The sequence below is a fragment of the Pyrgilauda ruficollis genome, unplaced genomic scaffold (assembly GCF_017590135.1).
Source record: "Pyrgilauda ruficollis isolate IOZ18807 unplaced genomic scaffold, ASM1759013v1 scaffold56, whole genome shotgun sequence".
Classification (NCBI taxonomy): domain Eukaryota; kingdom Metazoa; phylum Chordata; class Aves; order Passeriformes; family Passeridae; genus Pyrgilauda; species Pyrgilauda ruficollis.
The window spans coordinates 5,579,194-5,601,090 of record NW_024527266.1 but is presented as its reverse complement, the minus strand read 5'-3'; the positions used below and the strand labels follow the sequence as shown (position 1 = coordinate 5,601,090).

Genomic DNA, 21,897 nt, shown 5'->3' with positions numbered 1-21,897 from the left:
TTTTTAAATGCTTTTTTTTTTTTTTTTTTTTTTTTTTTTTTTTTTTTTTTTTTGGTCAATTGTAGTGGGTTTCGGTTTTTTATTGATTTTTTTGTTTGTGGTTTGGTTTTTGGAGTTCAGTTTTCATTTGGTTTCTCTGGTTTGTGCTTTTTTTGTTTTCTCTTTGCTTTCACACTGAATTAATTCACAGACCTCTATCTTGTCTCAGTTACAGGATAGATTGGATTAAACAGGAGAGGTCAAATACCATTATCTGTCTTGCTACTAAAATGACTTTGTTTTGGTTTACTTTCTCAGCAGACCAGAAGAGCACTCATTCTGTGGTGTCCCTTTGTCAAATGCTTTCCTCATACTTTTAAGTGAAAAATTAAATAAACACTTTACAAACTTTATTAAATTTTTGTAACCAAGCAATTAGATTTGATTATCATGCTTTCAATGTGCAACTGTTCCAATGGTAGATAATTACAATGCCTATATAAATATATTAGAAAAACAATGATTATATAAATGTTAACTGTTTTGCAGGTAGCACTCATTTGCTACTCAAGAATAATACCACAAATTTTATGGAATTACAGCAAATAAGAAAATGGAAGTTTTGAGGTCTATTGTTATTTCTTTTGCATAACTTCATTGAAATCTGAGTTTCGAAGTGTTAGTGGTTTCACATGGCCTCATGTATTTTGCTGTGTGGTTGGCGACCTAGCTGTCCTCCTTAAAACTCATTAGAAGGTACTGTTTGTGTCCTGGGAGATGAAGGTAGGAGACAATGCTCAACTTTTTTTCACTGGGGAGTTGGACAACAGAAGAGAACAAAGAAGGCATTTTTGTTCATGACTGTCTATATAATTTTCTTGTTCTGTGTCTTATACCTAGTTCAGGTCTTCATGGGTTCTCTAAGCTGCACATAAGTTAAACCAAGAGTAAGTAAACAGGAAGCTTTTGGAAGTTCTCCAGAAATACCAGGAGCAGCAGATGAGCTGGGTAACTCACCAGTGGGTAGCTCATAGTATTTCCTGGCTGAAGTTGAACTTGGTGCTAGGGCTGTGAAAGCTCATCTAAATGCCAACAAGTTTAGTCCTTATTCGGAATTTCCGCTTTCAGTGAAATCTATAACAAAGCACTTGGTGGTTAAATTAGTATTAAATATCTCTTCTCATATATTGTCTTGCACAGTTAATGCCAACACAGTGTTTATAAAGACATTGAATATTCTGTGCAGACATTGCTTGTCAGATTCTCAGGAGATGTTGTTTCTCCATATTTATTTTTGTTAATTTGATAAAAAGAAATAAAGTCAGTAAAATACAGAGGTTTTTAAGGTGAGATGTATTGGTGACTTCAATTAACAGTAAATTTCAAAGTAATTGGTTGTAGAATTTTTCTGCTTTAGGATAAGAGATAAGAGTAATGCAAATATGTGATCAGAAGTGATGAAAAGCAGGTAGTTTTATTATTTTAATTGTTAGTGGAACTTTGTTTAGTCAATTTGATTTACACCAAATTTTAGTTAATAGTGGCTTTTTTTGACTGGGTTAGATAGTTAACATCCTGGGAACATCTGGGTGCTTTGAAATGTCTGAAAATTCAAACCACAAATTCCAATTAAACACATTTATCTTGATAAAATTTGAAATTTTGCCATACATGTACCTCATCTTCATAATGTAGATTAATAACGTAGTGCAACAATAATTTTTCTGGTTTTCTGCAAGATACTGAGTTATCCTTACCTTATCCTTACCCTACTGACGTTTATGTGTTTAGTCAGTAATTGTTCATTAGTTCCACATGTTAGTGACACACATTGTTCACGGGAAGCAGAAACATTTCATTCTTTGAGATCATCAAACTGCTGCTTTATAATCTCTGAAGGGGATGAAATTTTATGTCTAAAACGTACTTTACCATCCTGTGGTGGTTTGTTGGTTTTTTGGGAGTTTTTGATTGGTTGGGGTTTTTAAAAGAAAACAGCAGGCATATAAATACTGCCCAGTGCTCTTGGTTTTGTTGATTTCAAATTTCTCTGTTAAACTCTGCTTTAATGGAAGTGTGAAAAGTATTTTGGACAACCGCTATAAGGAGTGGTTTTTCATATGTATTACATTTGAATAAAATACTTTATTTTCAGACCATGTCTTTTATAGGAAGTCCTTGTCTTTTATAAAAAAAGTCCTTTTAGTGACTTTTTGTTGCCTATGTTTTTTTTTTTCTTTGAGCTGAGTAAGCTTACTCCCATTTCACAGAAAAGGTATGGAGTGATTGCCAGAGCTCAGAGAAAAGCTCTTGTCTTTGTGTTTCCCATTCCCTTTGGTTTCTTTTGCTTTTTAACAGGCCATTTTGAACACAGAATTGAACAAAATTTTGAACAAAGTTTTGAACAGTTTTTGGAAGTGCTTTACAAAATGACTGACTGGCCCAACAGGGAGCCTGTAGTGTTTTGTTCTATGAACTGCGCGGGTAGTGTGGTTTGGTTTGGGTTTTGTTGGTTGGTTTTCTTGTTTCTTTCCTGAAGTAGATGTTGGAATGCTAAAAGTATGATAGGTTTTGCATATGGGATACATTCCCATTTTCAGAAATCCAAGTACATTGTAATGGGTTTTTATGGTAGTACTAGTAGCTGAAAGCATAATCTCTTTCTCTCTTCACTCCCATGGTGCTAATAGTTTGGGTCTTACTAGTCAAAAAGAAAATGAAAACCACCAATTTATGTGCAAAGGAACACCCCCCTACTACCACCACTTTTATTAAATACATAACTTAGATGTTCATGCTTTGAATTAGAAATAGATGCATGTAATGAAGTAATGACTTTAACTGAATTGATTGCTCTGCAGTTTTAATGCAAGATGCGTTGTCAGACTGCGGTCAGTATTCTTGTGTCTGTGTATTCTAGAAAACTTAGCTTTGTACTGCTGATAGGTAAACTTGAAGGACAGACTATCAGGAGTTAAATAAATTTCTAATAGGGTAGTGGTCTCAAATCTACATGATTGTCCAAGAGAAATACAATTTCCAAAAGAAAACGAGTAGTTTACCCTGAAAAAGTATATAGATTCCTTTTTTTTTTTTCCCCTTACAAATGCTGTACTTTAAAAGAAAAATTTTCTTGTAATGACTTTATTTTTTCATTTATGTGCCAAATTATTTGGATTGTTTTCCATTACTAAATCATAGTTGCTTGGAACCATTCTAACATGATTTGATGATTTTTACGTTCCTCTTAAAGTTCTGAATTGTCTCAATTTGCACAGTTGCATCATCTATTTTGATAGAAATTGCGGGAGCAAACAGTTTCAGGCAGGATTTGAAATGGACTGGAACAGACTGTTGAATGAATGCAATACTATTTAATACATGGATATCACTTTAAAACAGCCAACTTGTTTGGTTCTTTAGGTGGAAGTAAATGGTTACCAAGTTCTTAGAACTGTTTGGAATCTTAATAATGTTATGACTGTTATTAAACAGTTGAATTGGACCTTTATTTTTTAGCTGTAAAATTTAGTAGGTTTTTTTTAACCATGTACTGTCTTTGAAGGACTTAGGAGTAAGCCGAATTTTTTGCTATTTTCCATCATCTTGCTTTTCAGATTGAGATCAGTCAGCTGTTTAGTAAATAACAAAATTTTGCATGTAAATTTAAGTGAGAAAAATGTGGGGGTTTTGAAGTTGATGAAAATACTCATACTGAGGACTCCACATTTCTAGAAGAAAGGGGGTGCAACATATTATGCAGTTATAGCCTGGAAGTTAGCCGGTTTAGACACTTCATCACCCCTTTTCTACAACAGAAAAGCAGACAATTATTTTCAGCCTTCCCTCCCCCATTTCCTGCCCTTCCTGTTCTTTCTGCTGATACAGGCTTCTGCTGTAAAATATCTTCAAATAAACCACAGCAGCTAAGATAATGATTCAAATAAGACTGTTTTCCACTTCAGAAATGAGGACAATTGTGAGAAAATTTGGGGAATTATTAAAGTTTTAGTTGACTCTTAACTGAGTAGTAATTTGATCTGTTTTGTTTTGGAGAAGAAAAGTCAGGGAAAACAATGTTTTGGACTGGTTCAGCAGGCTCAGGGCCTTTCATTTTCATTTGCTCTGTGGTGGGTGTTTCTTATTTGTTTAAGATTTGTTGTTGGTTTGGTTTGGTTTGGTTTTTTTAGGTCAAGGTACTAGTGATTTCATAATGGTTGGATTTATGGGGTTTTTTGCCTTTTATTTTAGACAAATTTTGTCAATGAAATGCTTCAATATTTAAAATTGTCTGGATTGGGGAAATAATTTTGTATGACTTTTTTTTCTCTAAACTGTTTTTTCTCTAACTGTTTTGAGAGAACTGAATTGAGATTTTCAGATATTGTCCTTGATTAGTACCTATTGAACCCATACAGTTAATAGTAGTTATTTTGACCACAGCTGGTCTTACTACTTTTGACTGCCACATTTGCTCTTTAAGGTCACTTCTGGTGGCGGATAGGAAGTCGTTTACCTGTTGGGAGGAAGAGAACTGGCTCTGAGAATATAATAGCTTTCAGGCGTTTCCACCATCACGGGCAAAACGTGGAAAAGGCAGGCATCATTTTGGCTTTTTCTGTAGTGACAGTCAGCGGAGAATTATGACTGAGTACATTATGATTTGTTGTCTCAGAGTCTCCTATTAAAAACAAACGACAAAACAAACAATGCTCCCCTCCCTCTCTCCCCCCCGCCCCGCCCCGAGGTGGGGGGTGGGGGAAAGCCCAAGCTGGAAAGAAAACAAATCCCGCTCAAGTCCAGTTCTCTGGGGGCTGCTGAAGGGTCCTGTACTTGATGTGGGGTCGGCTGCGAGCCCTGTGCGCGGCAGACACAGGCTGCGAGCGCTGGTCAGGGGCTCAGCCCCTCTGCCCTGCCTAACCGAGCTGGTGCTTTTCTAACTCCCTAAGCAGTGGCTCCTCCTCTCTGTGAAAACGTTTTGTGTTTGAAACTGAGCTTTGTCATAGCCAGTGGTGTGAGAGGGAGGAAGGCACAGCCAGGGGTGCGGGTGGCTCTGCGCGAACGTTCTGGAAGCGGGGTGGTGCTTCCCGCAGACTGCAGATGCAGCGCTCGCCCGCGGGGGCTGCCGGCAAGTTCAGGCATGGACTTCCCATAGCGGAATGGAGCCTGGAACAGAAAATGCTCCAAGGCTCTTATTTTTACAGTGTGTGTTTTACTGTGTTAAGAACAATACTGTTAATTCATGTACTTGTGCATAACGCAGTAGAGCTGGGGGGAGGGTAGGAACATGGCTGTATTTGGGAAATCTAAGGGATTTAATTTTTTTTTTTTTTTAAAGCAGCACTGGTGCTCTTTCTTTTTAAGCTCAGAAGCTGTTAATCCGATGATTCATTCTGCAAGTGACAACAGAATCACTGAAAGATGTATTTTGCATGCGCTTAGATGTGCTAGCATACATATATCAGTCTGAAAGTACTGCAAATCCAAAGATATAGCTAACATAAAAGGGATGTTAGTGATTGTCACTTTAATGTGACAGGCATTCTGGAAAAATAATTAGCTTTCCCTTACAAATCACTCTGGTGTTTGGGATGCAAAAGGTGAGGATAAATTATAACAACAAGTTAGGAGTACTTTGTATTGCTAAGTATTTTCAGATACAAAAATAGTGTCTTGTTGACATTACAGATGAGCGTATTGTGTTATGCTCAAATAATCTAGAACCAGCCATAATGAACAAATTATGCTTGCAGCCAAAATGGGACATATAATTTGACTGTATATAGCCTTGACACTGTTAAAGAGGAACAGTGCAGGGAACTAGAGGAGGCCATGGGTGTAAAACAGGCTCTTTTGGTCCTGAGATACTCTGCCGTGTTCAGATTAATAATCATCCCTGTCTCCATTACTTTGCTTTTTCACTAAATAGTGCCAGGCTGCAACTACAGCTGCCTATTGCTAAATGTGTAGCTAGCCAAACTTGATTTTTATTTAAGGTTTCACAAATTTGTGTTTACTGCTAGTATAATAATGTACCTATTTGCATTGGTTCTTTCATACCCTGAGTTCTTGCAAGACTTATTTGCAAATTAATCATCCTTTATACACACACACTCACTTTTAAAGCCTGGCTTCTTTTTTCTTTCCCCTCAAAAAAAGTACAGTGACTTTTAGAACAAACATTTTTCAAATGTAACTTATTCATTTATTTAATTGGACTTTGACTGGAAGAAAAAAGGTAAGAATTTTAAATTGGGTATTAAAAGTCAAAGTGAGGCTGAAATCCCAGCTTCTGTCACTACCTGTCACTGTACCTTAGAGATACTTGAAAAAATAATTATGGTTGAGATATTTTTTCTTTCCCTCCTACACCTAACTAATTAAGAAAAAGTTAAATGTGAAATAGAGACAACAAATTAAATGGCCAGACATGTTACTTGTCAGTATTAGGTTAAAAATGAATTTGTCTTACTTGGAACTAACATTTATTTCTTGTTGGAAATCTGCAAAATACTGGAAATATTAGGTTAAGAATACCTGGTTGCTGAGCATAGTATAATTTTTTTGGTGTTATTTCTATTACTAGACAATAACTGTGAGCAGTGTGTGTAGCATCCTACTTGAAACAGGCTGCAAGGTGAAGTTTATTTTGCACTCTTGTCAATTTTCATTTATATGAACAATGAGAGCAGCACTTGACTTCTGACATGGATCTGGATTATTAGTAAGCAAATACCTAGAAAGGTATATTCTAGAACCCGTGGGGAGGGGCAAGGCTTTGCTCAGCAATATCCTGCTGCAATTTAGTCTTGAAATCAGGCCCCTTTATGTAAATTTTACTGGCGCCAGCTAGCTGTAACTGCAGTCTGGCTCCGTGTCGGCAGCAGCTAACATGTGTCATGGACTTCTTCACACGGGCTGCAGGAGCACTCTGGTTTCCGGACAGAAAAAGCAGCACTGGTGAATGTGAAAAGATGTACAAAGGAATCTAGGTGTAATTAGATTGCTAGTAAGTGAAAATTCTGAGGGAATTTCAGCTTCTTGTTTTTTTGGTTTTTTTTCCCCAGTGTGCTGTCTTGCGCTGTGCTGTAATAAATCTTTGCCTGTTGGTACTACTGTGTGGTATGTGGGAGGTACTTCACTGCACATAGTTGCTGCAGCACTAATAGTTGGCAGCACAGAAGGCAGTACAAAGAGTACAACTGGAGGCACTTGCAGTTGCAACAGTTTCCTTAGAGGCTGTGGCATGCTCAGTGAGCTGCAGGGGCACTCTGACGCATTCAGCTACTATGTGGAGAAGTAGAAATTCCAGCAGGCTTTAAGGAACAGATGTAGGCTACTAGCTGAGAGGTGTAACAGCATAGCTCATGCTGGCTGAAAACCAGTACTCATGCTGCTGTGTAAACAAAACAAGATCTTAGTATCAAGATGGCCGACCTGGAAGTCTACTTGTAGCTCATAATACTTAGGTAAATGAGCTGCATGTCAGTGGCTTACTCAGAGGAGGAAGCTTATTTTGCACGTGCCATCTTCTCAGCAGGTAAGAGAATCAACTAATTTTCTGCATTCATGTTTTAGAGGACTTGGAAATTAATTTTTCATTTAGGTCCCACCCCCATACTTTGGCACAATGCCAGGAATTAAATTTCAATGTAAGTGGCATTTTCTGGGAAACCCAAAAGCCATTTGTTCTGGTTGTAATTATATTAGGGCTGCTGTTTTTAGGGGGAATGTTACCCAGAAATTATTGTAGACTATTTACTTTAGTAAAACTAAGTAGTTAAAAAATATTCAAAATTTCAGTATGTAGTTTTTGTTGGCAGTGTTACTGCTTTTGTTTGATTCAAACCTCTACTGTTTTGTTAGTGTGTTATTTTTGTCTCTATAGTGACACTGGTTGATGCACATGGAGGCTTAGCAATAGTGAGAGCTTACCCTGGAGGGGGTGCAGAATTGACAAAGTTGAATTCACCAATTGTGTTTTGGCTTTGTGGTGTTATGAAGAGTCTTTGTTATTCTGGTTGTAGCTTGAATATTCTTCTTGTTGAGATTGCAAGGCTGTTAAAGCAAATAGATACTGAACTGTTGTCCATGTATCTTTTAGTGTATATACCTTCTTAAATGCCTATATGTACATTATTAAAAGTTGTAAGAAGGGAACTAAATCAGAATATGGTCTTTTTATTATCTCTCCCCCTGATAAGACAATAACTTTGCCTTAAGGCAGGACATTTTAACAGAATTGAAGTATTGCTAATTACATAATATGCTCTCTTGTGGTTATGCATGTAGTGCATGAAATGGCTGCATGGGACAGATGTGCTAGCTGTGCACAAATACATTTGTGTTGTTTCTATTTTACACGTCGACGTAATGACAGCATGGAAGACTGGGAAGGAGAGATGGTAGGAGAAAATTATTTGAAAGGATGGTCACTGACCTAGAGAAAAGAGATAATTGGAGATGCCTGAACAAACCAACAAAACATGGCCACTTAAAGGCAGACATCAGCTCAAGATAGGGATGTGGAACTGGAAGTAGACAGACCTGTTTTGGTTGAAGGAAAAATAAGATCATTGAAGAGAATGAAACTAGAGAGGTAGAAGGACAAAGTAAGCAGATTAAATTATTACAGCTTAAAATGGCAGTGATAGATATTGAAAGTATTGGAGGCATTCTGAAATGGCCTGGGAATTAAGGCTGATAGAGTAAATATGCTAGGAAGGAGAACCGTAACTGGTTGATACCACGGAGGAGACACTTCAACGGTAATAGAGAAAGGTAAACTTTTACATTCATATGGCAGAGAAAAACGCTGCATGCCTACAATATGGGCCAAATGAGCTGAAGTTTGTAGATAGCTCACACACTTTGAAACCTTTGATAAGTTTTTAGTGCTAACTTAAGATTTGATATGGATGAAATTTTGCTTGTCTGCTTATATGCATGTCCGGACTACAAAAAGTACAAAAATGGGCGTGTGTGTGAGAGAGTACAAACACAGGTGTATGGTAGATTTCCCCACATAAATTACACTAGAAACCTTCAATGCCTATAAAGTTTTCCATAAATGTCAAATTCCGTTAGAACCAGTCTTGCTTTCATTGCTATATGAAGGAAGCAGTTTAGGGCCCCTCCCTCTTTTCTGGGAAGTGTGAGTGTTAGTATGGTAGAGGAGAAATGGCATTGAGTGGGGCATGAAAAATGTAGAAAACTGATTAAAATAAAATGTTTCTGAGAGGAAAACCTTGACTGGTAAAGCAAACAATAACAAATGTGATATATTTCTTAAGAATTGAGAATTCTAACAGTAATGTAGGTGATAATGATAACAAAATCATAGTGAAAAAAAAGATATATCATAGTAAATATTTTGCATTGTTTTAGATGAAAGTGAGATAATATTATAAGGTCATGTAGACAACTTAACTTTTTGAAATGTTGAAGTTACAAAGAAGATACTAAAGGTTCCATGACAGATATTTCTTAGCAAAGGTTATAATGAGGTCTTTGTAATCTACATCCAGGAGTTTTAAAATAATTGGCTAGGAATTCTGAGATGTCCCTCCCAGTAACTCAGTATAAAGTTGGAGTTGTGGAAGACCTGGAAGACTTTTTGAAAAGGTCTGGAGAAAAAGAATGGAGGATTAACAGTGTGTCAGTAAATGTGAAAGAATAGTATTTCAATCAATGCAGAGGTCACTTAATTGCTGAAACAGTATTATAAAAAGGATATCCTAATTAATTTGTTTTAGAACAAAATTCTTTGGTGTAAATACCTAGTGTCTGTAATGCTTTGTCTTTGACACTCCTTAAATAACAACTTCCCTCCCCAAATCCTGTATCGATAAAACATTAAATTGATTTTTAAAGCTTTTGGAGGGGAGAGGGTAGCAATCATGCTCCAAGTAGAGTTTATGACTGGCATTGTAAAATAGTTAGTTTTTGTTAATTTACAGGGGATGGAAAGATTGACTCTTACAGAGTCATCAGGATAATTTGCTTAGTGAGACCCAAACACCATTTATTAGATGTATTAAATTCAGTGTGTTACCCTTGCACACCAAAATTGGATTTATACATCTGTAGACCATCCAACATAAAACACATTTGCTTGACAGGACACTCTGTCCTGGGAGTAAGTGGGGATCACACAGACAAAATAGATCGCTAAAGCCCAAAATAAACAGGTAATGCGGAGGCACTGAAATTCTGTAGCATACAGAGAAAGAGTAAGGAAGTCATACTCTTTATAAAGTTAGAGTAAGGAAGTCATACTCTTTATAAAGTTATGTTCCTGGATGACACTAAATGCTGATGATGTGAATTATGCTTCAATGTAGGTTGCAGTCCTGTTGTCTGTATTGGTTTTTTACAGTGCTGAAAAATTAGGAGGGGTTCTGGCAAAAAGCACAAGAATGATCATGACCTGGTCATATTCACCTTGGGGCTGTATAAATAAAATAGTTTTATGGTTGCAAATGCAAGCCTAGGAGAGGTGATCATGCATACAAATTCATCAGGAGAGTCTGTAGTTAGTCTGAAAAAATATCAGGAAACAGTTCAGCTATGCTATGTGCCAGCACATGAAGAAGGGTTGTATAATGATTCTTCACTCATTCAAAGACAAATCTAGCCTTTGATTTTTTGGATGAGGTGAAACTGCAGCCTGTCCTTTCCAGGAAGCAAGCAAGCATGTTGGCTTGCTGGGTCACCAAGCAAGAGACAGACTGTGGACAAGTGCTCCTTTTGATGTTAAAGGTTTCTGGGCAGAATCTCCCTGGAGGCTGACTTACAGCAAACCTTAATTGTTCAAAATTAAAGATGTTTTCCTTTGTGTCTTTTATACATTTTATCAATGGAAGCATTTTAAAGTGTAATTCTTATTGTCTGCTTCTGACATCTATCTCTGGGTCACATTTGGGAAACTCTTGGGCAAGAAAAATGAAGTTTCTTTTAGATGGTTACCCTGAGTGACTGTGTAGATGCATTTTTCTCCATATGATGTTTTATGAAATTTGGGAAGGCAAGCAGTCTAAAATAGCTGTATAAATTCTTTACGTACTTCAGTGTTTCTGAAATGGTATTACTGGATTGCTGCTTCATCAGCTGCTTTTCCCCCTCATAAAACAGTAAAATAAAGGATTTTTGTTTTTTTTTGTAGAACTGCTTTGAGCTCTTCACTGAAGAAGTCTTTTCCAGACCAAATACTACCAACTCATGAATGCGTTGGACAGTATCACTACAGCCTGGCCACTGTTTTTTGGGACCAGGATCAAAAAATTTTTACATACTGTTCTGGCAAAATCATTGCCAAATAATGAATCAGTAGAGGTAAACTTGCAGCCCCTTTTTTTTGGTATTATACTATACTGTAAATCCTAGTTGGATGTCCTGTGAAGACTATCAATGCTTCATGTATTTGTAGTATTGTTTTCTTTATTTTTGAAAATTTGCATTAGCAAGCAAAACAATGACCTCATCACTGGAAGAAGTGTGTTCTGCTTTTCATCACTTCCAACCTTTCCACTTAGGAATGCCACACTGGAGTTGGAGATGGCTCTAGACCTGGTTTTTCTGGCGTCCTAAACAGATCATATATCTAGGCGCATTTCCTTAGTTCACTGAGTTAGTGTGTATGATGTCACTAGGCAGCATGAACAAAACATTGGTGGCTGACTTCAGTCCACACGTTTGCTGCCAGCAACCATGCAGAGGTGATGGTGTTGAGTAACTGCAAACTGGGGCTTATGGTGGCTTTGAAAAGAGTTCATCAGGAAAAAAAAATTAAAACCTGTCATCCTAGATGTGAAGTTTAAACCCGGGAAAACCTTCCAGAATTACTTGTGCGTCCTGCGTAATGGCAAGCCTTATTGAGGTCATTAAGAGACATCAGAAGCACTTTGGGAAGTGTAAGTTGATTTCATTTGAGACCTGTAGCTTCTTAATCTAAAAGACAAAGGTCTTTATTGACCAGATGGAACATCTCTTCAATCTTCCTTTTTATTTGCTTTTGTGTCCCCTGAGAAACCTAGCATGAGAACTTGCTGACTGCTGTGGACAAAGAACACTTTGTGTATCTTTTTCCTGCTTTCTTCTTCAAGGATCTTAGACTAAGAAACTAAGGAAACACAAAGATAAATTCTTCCATTGTTACAGAAAAGAAATGCCTTCAGACTACAGATTTTAATTTCAGTTTCTTATGTTTAGAAGTCCATATTCCTTTGTAATATTAATAACATACTGTAATTCACAGAAAATGCTTCACATTCCTTCTACTAGGATTTTGCTACAGATGTGGCTGTTGACATTTGGTCATCCCACAGCACAAAAAATAAATAGTACTTAGCAGCTGAAGTGATACAGCACTTGCTAATTGACACCCTTTTATTAAGATTCATACTGCAAGATGAGAAAGTCCAATAGCTGGGTTGCTTTTAGATAATTGGTTTTTTACTCCACATCTTTGAGACTTCTGTGTAACATTAGGTTTGTCATCTCCTATTTCAAATGGGTAATTAAGCACTTGCTTTTTTCCCTGGTCATTGTAAGGTAATGATTTGAAGAACTGTTGCCTGAAGTGCATGCATGATTCCACTTATTTAGTATTTCATAAAAACAGCTATTTGCAGTTCTCATCACAAGAGTACACCTAATTATTAGCATTTTATTCTCTCCTCTTTCTTCCTCAATCATTACTTAATCCAAAGGGAGATGTCACAGTATTTAGTTAATGTAACAGAGCCCTTTTAAGAAGACATTGAAGGGTACTTCTTAATGCTTAAGTGCTACTTAATAAGGACAGGAGAGAATGGGACTCTGTGTATGGATATTGACTAAACTATTTAAGGTGATATTGCCTAGCAGTGGTGGTGCTTATTCTGCTAGAGCTAGTAAAAAGCTTGTTTTGAATATTATTACTGCATGCAAAGTATGCAGAGTAGCTGTCCAGGGCATAGGATGCTGTCTTGCTGCATGCGAAACCCCTCTGGATTAGATAACAGTCAGTGTGGGCAGTCTCTCAAGGAGCAGTAACCTCACAGCAATATTATCTACAGAGCTATGTTGACTGCGTGGATTTTTGCAGTCTTTTTTCTTTCCTGTCACTGTGAAATCTGCTGCTTGATGTCTGTGTATTGGTAGAGTCACTGAAGGTCATTTATGTTGGTTCTATTTTTGTAAGATAGAAGGATAACATGTATGTGCTCACGTGTCACATTCATTAACTGAGGGGCTTCAATCTCATGTATCAGAGTAGTATTTTACTCCATTATAATAAATCTAGATAACATGCTAATTGCTATGTGGTATGAATTTTTTTATATTCCTGTTAGTATGAAATTCTCAACTTCCTGTCCTTGCTTAACTTAGGTGGAGAAACCAGAAATCACAAAAGGCAGGATGATTGCTGAATGTCTGTGGGGTTTCTGTAGCACTGTGGTGACTGTTTCTTGTCACATGCAAATATTCTAAGATATTTTATCTACACAGAGATACTTAAAAAAGCATAGGAAAAAGGAAGCTTCCCCCGCACCCTCTTTTCCCCTCTGAAAAATCTATTTTATTGCCTTTCATAAAACAGTTCTGAAAGGACTGGAATGAGATGAGGTTATTTAAAGAATAAGTAGGGTTCCAGTGAATATGCCAAAATAGCAAATATCAAAATTGAGATGAAACTAAGATGTTGCTTAGCAACTGTGGTAGTCTCTGGTAGCCACAGATGAATACAGTGTTACTGTAAAGTGAGTCCGTCTGAAGCAGGATTTCTAAAGAAATTACTTTTCTTCATGAAATTTTATACTGATTTATTCCTCATTTTAGTGAACCTTTTAACTGTCTTTGTCAGGGATAGGAAACAAAAACCTGGCAATAAAACTTATTTTGCAAATTTATGTTTTTCTAGAGATAAACAAGACTTTGTACGAAATATTTTGGTCTTACATTTTATATTATAGTAGCAATATACTCCAGTTTTCCTGTTCCTTGACTTGTTTTCACAACTGATGCGGGATTATACTGGATTAGTCATGCATGGGCTGCAGTTGCAGAAGGGGGAGAAAAAAGTATTTAATTATATCTGAATACTATAAATTGCTTTCAATATTTTTCCTCATTGCACCATATTTTGAAACCTAACTTTTTAGTTGTTGTGAGCTGTTTCAAACATTCTTCTGAAATGAAATTTTGCAGGTGGAAGATGGGTTGTGATGGTTGAAACCTATGTATGAAAACAGTTTAAATTTGTGGGAATTTTAAGAGTGCTCATTTTAATCAAGTTTTGTAGGTATGAGGAGCTTATACCAAAACTGTGTTGTATTACATTGCACTTCAAGTGTATCCTGATTTTTTCATGGGAATTCTTACAATTAAAAAAAAAAGAAAAAAAACAACACCCAAAAAAGCATTACGTTTTTGACAGGCACTTAAAGACTTTGTCCATTGCTTGGTGTCCCCTAGTCTGGACTTCTAAAAATAACCTTTCCCTTCTAGAATGGAATTCTTGAGCCTTGCAGTGTACCTTGCCCTAAAACCAGACATTGATAGCAGTTTTTATTTGACATCCTGTTTGTCTACATTGCTTTTATGGATATACATAAACAAAAATTGAAAATAAGTTGGCACCTGTCAAACTTGATCCTCTTTGCAGTGTCTTTAAATATATTTCTCTATATTTTTAGCAGCTGTATTTACTCAATGAATAGTTTATATTGCCATGTTAGAAGACTAAATATGAAGAAAAATATGCAAAATGAGCCACTCATTCTATTGGTTGAGCAAAGAAGGGGAAGTGAGGTGCTTGGAATTCATATCTCAGGTGTGATAAAAGTCAATGTCTTACATTAATCAGAAATGAAGTTTCAGAAACAATCTTACTTTAGCTGTATGAATTTTTTTACATATCTGATCAGAGATAGCAAAAGATGAATTTGTTTTTCTGTGAGAAAATTGCCTTGAGGATAAGTTCACTTATGCTTATTTCAACCTGATGATCTGTTGTTTCCGTATAATTTTTAGCTTCCATATACAAGAATTACATTTAAAACCCTATACAAATGAAACTAGGTCCTCAGGTTCGCAACCTAATTACCATTTTAGGCGTCTCTTATCAGCCATCTGATCATGTTTTCCTGAACCATATGCATCTATATAAATACAAAATGCATGAAGCATATAAAATGTCTATGTACATAATATATTCAAAGAGGAGTTTTTTTTGGTTTTTTTAATGACTTAGCTTGTTAGTAGAAGGTGGCTTATCTTGAAAGATACCTTCTGAACTGTGTTGCTGTCTTGCTGAAGCAAGTCCTTCAGAAGGCTGGTGGAGTAGTCATGTGACCACCTTTAAAAGTCCCACTTCAGAGGCATTTGAATATCTGACAGCTAATATGGATCTTCTGGTAATGTAATCAGTTGTACAGCTTAGTTCATAGAGTATCTTAGATCAGAAACAACCTTAAAAGATCATGTGATCTGGTCTTTCTTGGGAAAGAGAGCCTAGATGAGATCATCTGGCATCCTGTTAAATTACATCTTGAAAATTTCTAGTGATGGGGATTTTGTCACATCCTTGGGGAGGTTGTTTCAGTGAATCATGTTCTCCTTGATTAAAAAAAAAAAACAAGCATCTGTCTTATATTGACACACAAGTCCTGTGTTTTCCTAATTCTTTACCTACCAACTGATTTCAGCCAAACTTTAGCCCCACCCTAGTAAAAAAAAAAGGATTTTCCCATCAACTGTGTAATTTCTTCAAAGACATTACTCTCATCTTCCTTTGTTTTTGTTTAAATAGCTTTGTTTTTCAGAGTATGTGAGTTGACAAGAATTATTAGCATTAGGTATAAGCATCTCAGAAATGAACATATTGTACTTTGTTGCTCAAGGTGCTACTGATATAGGTCAATACAACTGTGCCACTTAAAACTGGCGTAGCATCATTTCAAAATTTATTCCTACTGGTATTGAATTTAGAAGTCTGGCAACAAGATGATAATGAGAAAAGAGTGTCTCTCATATGGTGACAATTAAATCTAGAATATTGCATTTGGTCCCCTAACAAGTCAGGTAAATGGCATACAGTGACATCATATGTCTGCTGTCTATGCAGCAAGCATGGTGAGTAGGTGGGTGTGTCACCCACCTACTATAAAGGAAGAATACAGTAAGAACTAGTATCCTTTCAGGCTATTTTTTGACATTAAAGCCCCGTTCAAAGCTAGTTCTGTTTTTCTTATTTATTTCTATGATTGGAACTACATAAAGAAATCATATGTTTGTTTACTTCCTGCTTCCTGTTCCTTGGGCAGCTTAGCAAAGAATTATATCTGGTAATCTGTGTCTCTAGAGCTTGTTCCAGACATGCTGAAGTTAAAGAATCATCCATGCAATGGTTGCTTACATATTAGCTTATTAAACATTTAAAGAACCTTTTGGGTGACATATCGGGTAATTTTTGTTACAAGTCTTTACAAATGTGAATTGCAACAAATCTTTGCCTAAGAGCAAATACAGAAAAATAATTGTCCACCCATTGACCCAAGAGAATTTAATCGGCCATTATAGACTTCTATTAGAATAAGTAAGTCTTACTCTGGTTGCATGCTTTTGTAAAGTAAAAAATTGACTGCCATAGACCTTTATTAGTATGCGGCTGTTTATCATTGTAAAAACGTAAATTACTTATATTATTTGGGGTTCTTAGCCTATTAATACATTGTGTCAGAGGTATTAAAAAGGTGCCTTTTTTTTCTTCTTCTGGATCTAGTACTGAATAGATCAGTTTGGCATTTTCTTTCCTAGTTCCCATAATTTCACAACATTAGTTTCCTTTGGAAAACATTTACCCTCTGATAAATGAAAAAACTGTCTTTTGATAGGAGACACAGTTTCTAGTAAAATGCATTAAAAGTGGTTGATTAAGATCTATGCAGTAAGCTACCTTTCCTTGAAGAAGGCTTGTGACAAACAGTCCTGACACTAGGTACAGGTAATAAAGTTTGGGTAAACTGTAGTTTTCATGAGAAAATTTGTGAGTATTGGTCTGTTTGGTGGTGGTGATGGTGGGGTTTCCCCCCCTAATTTTATTCTAATGCGCAAGTTTTTGTCTAATTTCACTTACTTCATATCGGGATTTCTATTTAATTTTTGTGATTCTGTTTTGTTGAGTTATTCAGAAGATATCAAATGTCTTCAGTGATCTCTGTGACCAACCACCTGCTTTGGCCACTTTTTTTCCTGATCTCCTTATTTGTGACAGAGAAAACATAATTTTTTCCTTCTAGCAGTGCTTGTGCGTACGCTGTGTATCAGATGGCACGATTCAGGCTGCCCAAGAGCTAGGTTCGAAGTGTCCTGTGTGCACTGGCTGCTTCATTCACCTTACGATGTTGACTTTCACCTGCCTTTACCTGTTCCATTAAACAGAAACCTGGGGGCGAATGTGTTGAATAGAATGGTGTGGAAACCTCTTACTTGCTTCTGCTGCAGTCAGAAGAGTTTATGCTATCAGTTTCAGTGAAAATGAAACTTCTGTAGATGATTCCTGTTTTGTAGGTTGAAGTCATAATATTATGTACGTATAGATTACTGCTGGAGTCATTATCATAGAACATGTATGTACGTAGCATCTTTTAAGATTTTGTGCTTTACGGACTTCATTTTGTATCTAAATTTTATTCTTAAAATGCTTTATTTATAGAGTTTCTTTTCTTAGTTCATCCCGCTTGCCCTTCCAAATCCCACACTGTCTTTAGTTTCAAGTGGAGGAATGGTACAGGTGTTTCTGGTGAGGTGTGATTAACACGGGGTAACTCAGGAGCCAAGAACTTTGTGTGGGAGTCCACATCTAGTAAGAATTAGGCGGCATTAGTTGCAGGCGTTCTGGATTATCCATTGCCAACTCACCAAACCAACATGGGGTGTTACAGTAAGAAAGATGGCTTCTGTTCCAGTTTGCCTAGAAACGAAAGTGAGAACGAAGATAGTGTGCAGATTATAATAGTTTGTTTTGATTTGGAAAGAGAATTACTTCAGAATCTATTTTTGTCACTTGAAAAGCCCCACCGAAACCCTGAGGGAGCTGAGTGGCCGTGCCCGCACGTGCCGTCACGTTGGGCTGGCTGCGCGTGCCTTGGCCCCTCGCGTTGGCTGCGCTGCACTCCCGCCCCGCTGCGGTGCCGCTCCCAGCAGCAGCAGTGCTGGCTATTTTTAGCCTGTTGCCAGGCAGATTTGGTTTATGCAAAGCAGCTCTGCAGCAGCCAATCACAAGCGGGTATGCAAATCTCTGGCAGTCCCCGGGTAGGGAGCCGACGAGAGGACAAGATGGCTGCCGAGGTGCTGTTCTGGCCTGCCTCAGACACTCACTGAAAGAAAAGTCGTCCTTACACGTGGGGAACGAGTAATAGCCTCTCTGCCCCGATCAGCTCAGAGTCCCCACCAGGCTTAAGTTTATGGAAGAGCTGGCTTCTTCGCGCCCTGGCAACGTGCCCCTTCCATGCTGTGTGCTGCGCCCGTGCGGGGCATGTCTGGTGCGGGCCAGGCAGGGTGTGCTGCCCCTGCCCACAAACGGTGTCTTCCCCGGGGGAAACCCTCCCAGCACCCAACGTACCAAATGCTGCTTTAGTTCCATTTTAAACTTGCTTTTTAAACGCAATCTTTGAAAAAAACCTCATAAAAGGTGCTTATGTGTGGCAAAGAGTAATGTTTCAATGCCTCTTTTCTTGCAAGTTTTCTTTTCACTTCTGCTGCTTCTGGCATTTGAGAAGTGACTCTCGGGATCACTGTCAGCATCAGGTAGCTCACCTCTGAATTCTGATGTCTCTGAGCTGCCAGTTGGAAATCCGAGGGTTACATCGCTACAGCTAGTTGCATATGTGATACGGGAACTAATCTAGACAATAGACTGTTCAGGGTAAATATGTCTGGTTTTTCATTACAATAGCGTTATTCTGCATTTTATCTAAAAGAAGATAAGGGATGCAAGTGTGTGTATGTTAGTGATACCATGTCAAAGTTGTAGCCTGTTGAATTACTGAAAACTAGATGTTTAAAATTTATAAACAATTTCCTTATAAAAGGAAAAATTAATGTATTTTATAATGCCTGGAAAAGCTTAAGCATGATCAGAACATCTTGCCTTTTTTCTGAGATTGTTCTTTTTCCAGAGTGTCTCATATTTTTTGATCTGCATGTGCATGAACAATTAATTCAGGTTGTTCAGGTTTAAAGTTTGGAATATCAGAAGTTGAGTAAGGTTTTTGTTGTAGATGTGTTTTGGCAGTTACTGACCATATCTATGGAATTATTAGGTCCTACTCATACTCAAGGATAATGGAAAGGAAATTCAAACTGTTTATCCTATGCTAGAAATGAAACTGTAATCTAACATTGAGACTGTGTATTACAATATTCATCAAATATATTTTTAAATGCAAAAATTCAACATCACAGTCTGTAAATCTTTTTTTTTTAATTAAAAAAAAAAAGCTAGCTTCCTTAGTGTTTGAGCTTGTGCTAAAAAAATCTTTCTGTAAGAAAGCTGAATTTTGCTGTTAGCACTGTTTAAAACAGCAGGATTTGTTCAGTCTTTGGAGATGTCACAGCTGAATTGAAAGCTGATGTTTTGAGTTGTTGATAAAAGCTGAAATCTCTAACACTTGTGGGAAGTAAGAAAACACATTATCACAGCCTTTTTGCTCTGGCTGAGTTCCAGTCATGCAGTTTTACTAGTTTAATAATCTTAAGTAGCTGTTAAAATTCAGAAAATGATAAAGTTCTTCTTGGAGAATCAGGCTAAGCTCCATGTGCTAAATAGTGGGTGTTTCTAAGGGACTTGAGTTGCTTGTCAAAGTTGTGTAGGAAAGACTCTCCACTTGTTTTCCATTCTTGCATGTTCCAAAGAATGCAGTTACCTAGGTATAAAGTGATGAACATGTAAGAACAACTCTGCAAAACCACCAGCAGATGAAATATCTTAGCCAGATAAATAGACTTGTCAGTCATTTTTGTCCTATGAGGAATTCATTTTTCCCACAAGGAATCAAAGTGCCATGGGAAAAAACTCAAAAATTTGGTATGAGAAACAGATTAATGAGCCAGTGCCAGAGCAGATATTATTCTCTTGAGATAGAGGAGACACAAGAGAAGTGCTGAATTTACTGTGATGTCAACATGATGAGAGCATAGTTCAAGTTAGTACATGACGTTGTTGTAGCTAAAAATCGATAAAGCCAAATTAATAATTAATAATGATATATTTTATTTTGCGACCGATATACAGTCTCGATAGCCACAATCAAAGGGACAGCGTCGAGCCTGGGTTCGGCGCTGGGTGAACACTGGTTCAACCTCTATTGCGTCATTATTTTGCGACCGATACACAGTCTCGATAGCCACAATCAAAGGGAGAGCGTTGAGCCTGGGTTCGGCGCTGGGTGAACATTGGTTCAACCTCTATTGCATCTGAACCCCCTCTGTTCACAAAGTCAGTCTGGTGGAGTCAGGCTTTATACCCTTTTCATGGCCCGAGGCAGAGTCCCTCTTGTTTCTTCCATAGTCAGACATATTCATGTTGCCTCCTTTGTTTGAGTTGGACTGGAGAATGTTGTTCCTGATCAGAGATGAACGCTAGCCAAACATATTCATGTCGTCTTCTTCCTCCAGGTGGACTGGACAATGTAGTTCCCAGCAGACTATAAACGCTGGTGGTAGAGTTACGGGAATCGGGTATTGGAATGCAAGTCCCCTGATAGCTTCTGCGATCTTGATCTCAGTGCTCTGACGAGCGTTCCTCGTTCAGGTGTCCTTCTGTGTCTCCACCCGAGCTAGTGTCTTTCCATAGCAAATGAGGCCTCTCCTCGCTGTGTCTGCGGTTTCGCAGTGGTATGCTGCAGCCTTATAGTATGAGGCAATTTCTCAGTTTCCATGTGTGGATTTGAAAACACTCTCAGATATTTCTTTTAAACATTATAAGGTATAACCATTTCATATTGTACATAAACATGAATTATATACATATTACACTGCTATCACATACACAATAAACAAGACCAATCTCTTTGAAATTGTACTGTGAGTGTACTCTGGTTTAAGAAAGCTTTAACCATGTAGGTGCCTGTTTTTCTTAGACAGAGATACGCATGTGGGCTTAATGTTTTGCTGAATTTCAGAAGGCAGTTTTTTGCAAAGGTGAGGGACGTTAGCTTCTCCTTTCAGGGCAGAAGTCATACTGCAGTCAGGACAAAACACCAGTTTTCTTTTGGAATACTAAAAAAGCAGTGGTACTGCATAGGATCTGAAGAAAGGAAGGTTTTCCAGATGCCACACGTAAACCCAGGTTGGATCTCAAGAGGTTTTTCTGATTCAGCATTCAACATCGCATGAATTCAGTGATCGCCTAGAAATGCTCCCGCGCATTAAACACCTGTTCCTTATCGTGGCTGTGCAGGCGCACTCGTGGGTCAGCGCTGTTGTGCAACTCCAGGGCTCAAACGGAAAGCCCTTGGCTTTCTATGGCGCCCTTTGGAAAATCCCGTTCCTTTAACGCGCGCCCCCGCGCCCGACGGCTGCCGCGTGGGGCTTGTTGCTGGGTAGAATTTAAGACACTGCCGTCTGATTGGCTGCCACGCCGCTGCTCCGTTCAGCCAATGGGAGGCGGGCCTGCTAGTCCGGCTGCGGCCGGCGGGGCCCCGCGGGCGCCCTCTGGGGAGCGGCCGCGTCACTGCAGGGCTCTGCCGCAGGGGAACGTGCCTCGCTGCCCGCCCTGCGAGCCGCAGCGCTTCGGGATGTGGCGGGCACAAATGAGCTGAAGGCGTTTTTATTTACAGCTCACCTTGTTCTGCTGTGTGTGCACTAGGTGAAATAGGGCAGGATGGTGACGTAGTTTTTTTCTTAGAAAATAGTATATTTTTCTCCCTACTC

At 38.0% G+C, this 21,897-nt stretch overlaps 1 protein-coding gene across 4 annotated transcripts in view; it reads left to right on the top strand.

Moving 5' to 3' along the window:
- The window catches only part of LOC121361233 (activating transcription factor 7 interacting protein), an 82,974-nt gene that overhangs the window by 9,763 nt on the left and 51,314 nt on the right, over positions 1-21,897 (top strand). Inside the window, exon 1 of one of the 4 annotated variants that reach the window (XM_041481737.1) lies at positions 7,237-7,519. The exons of the other annotated variants lie outside the window; for them this stretch is intronic. The gene's annotated coding sequence lies outside the window, so the exon portion shown is untranslated. Of the gene's footprint in view, positions 1-7,236; positions 7,520-21,897 lie in introns of those variants that run through there. 4 annotated transcript variants of the gene reach the window in all.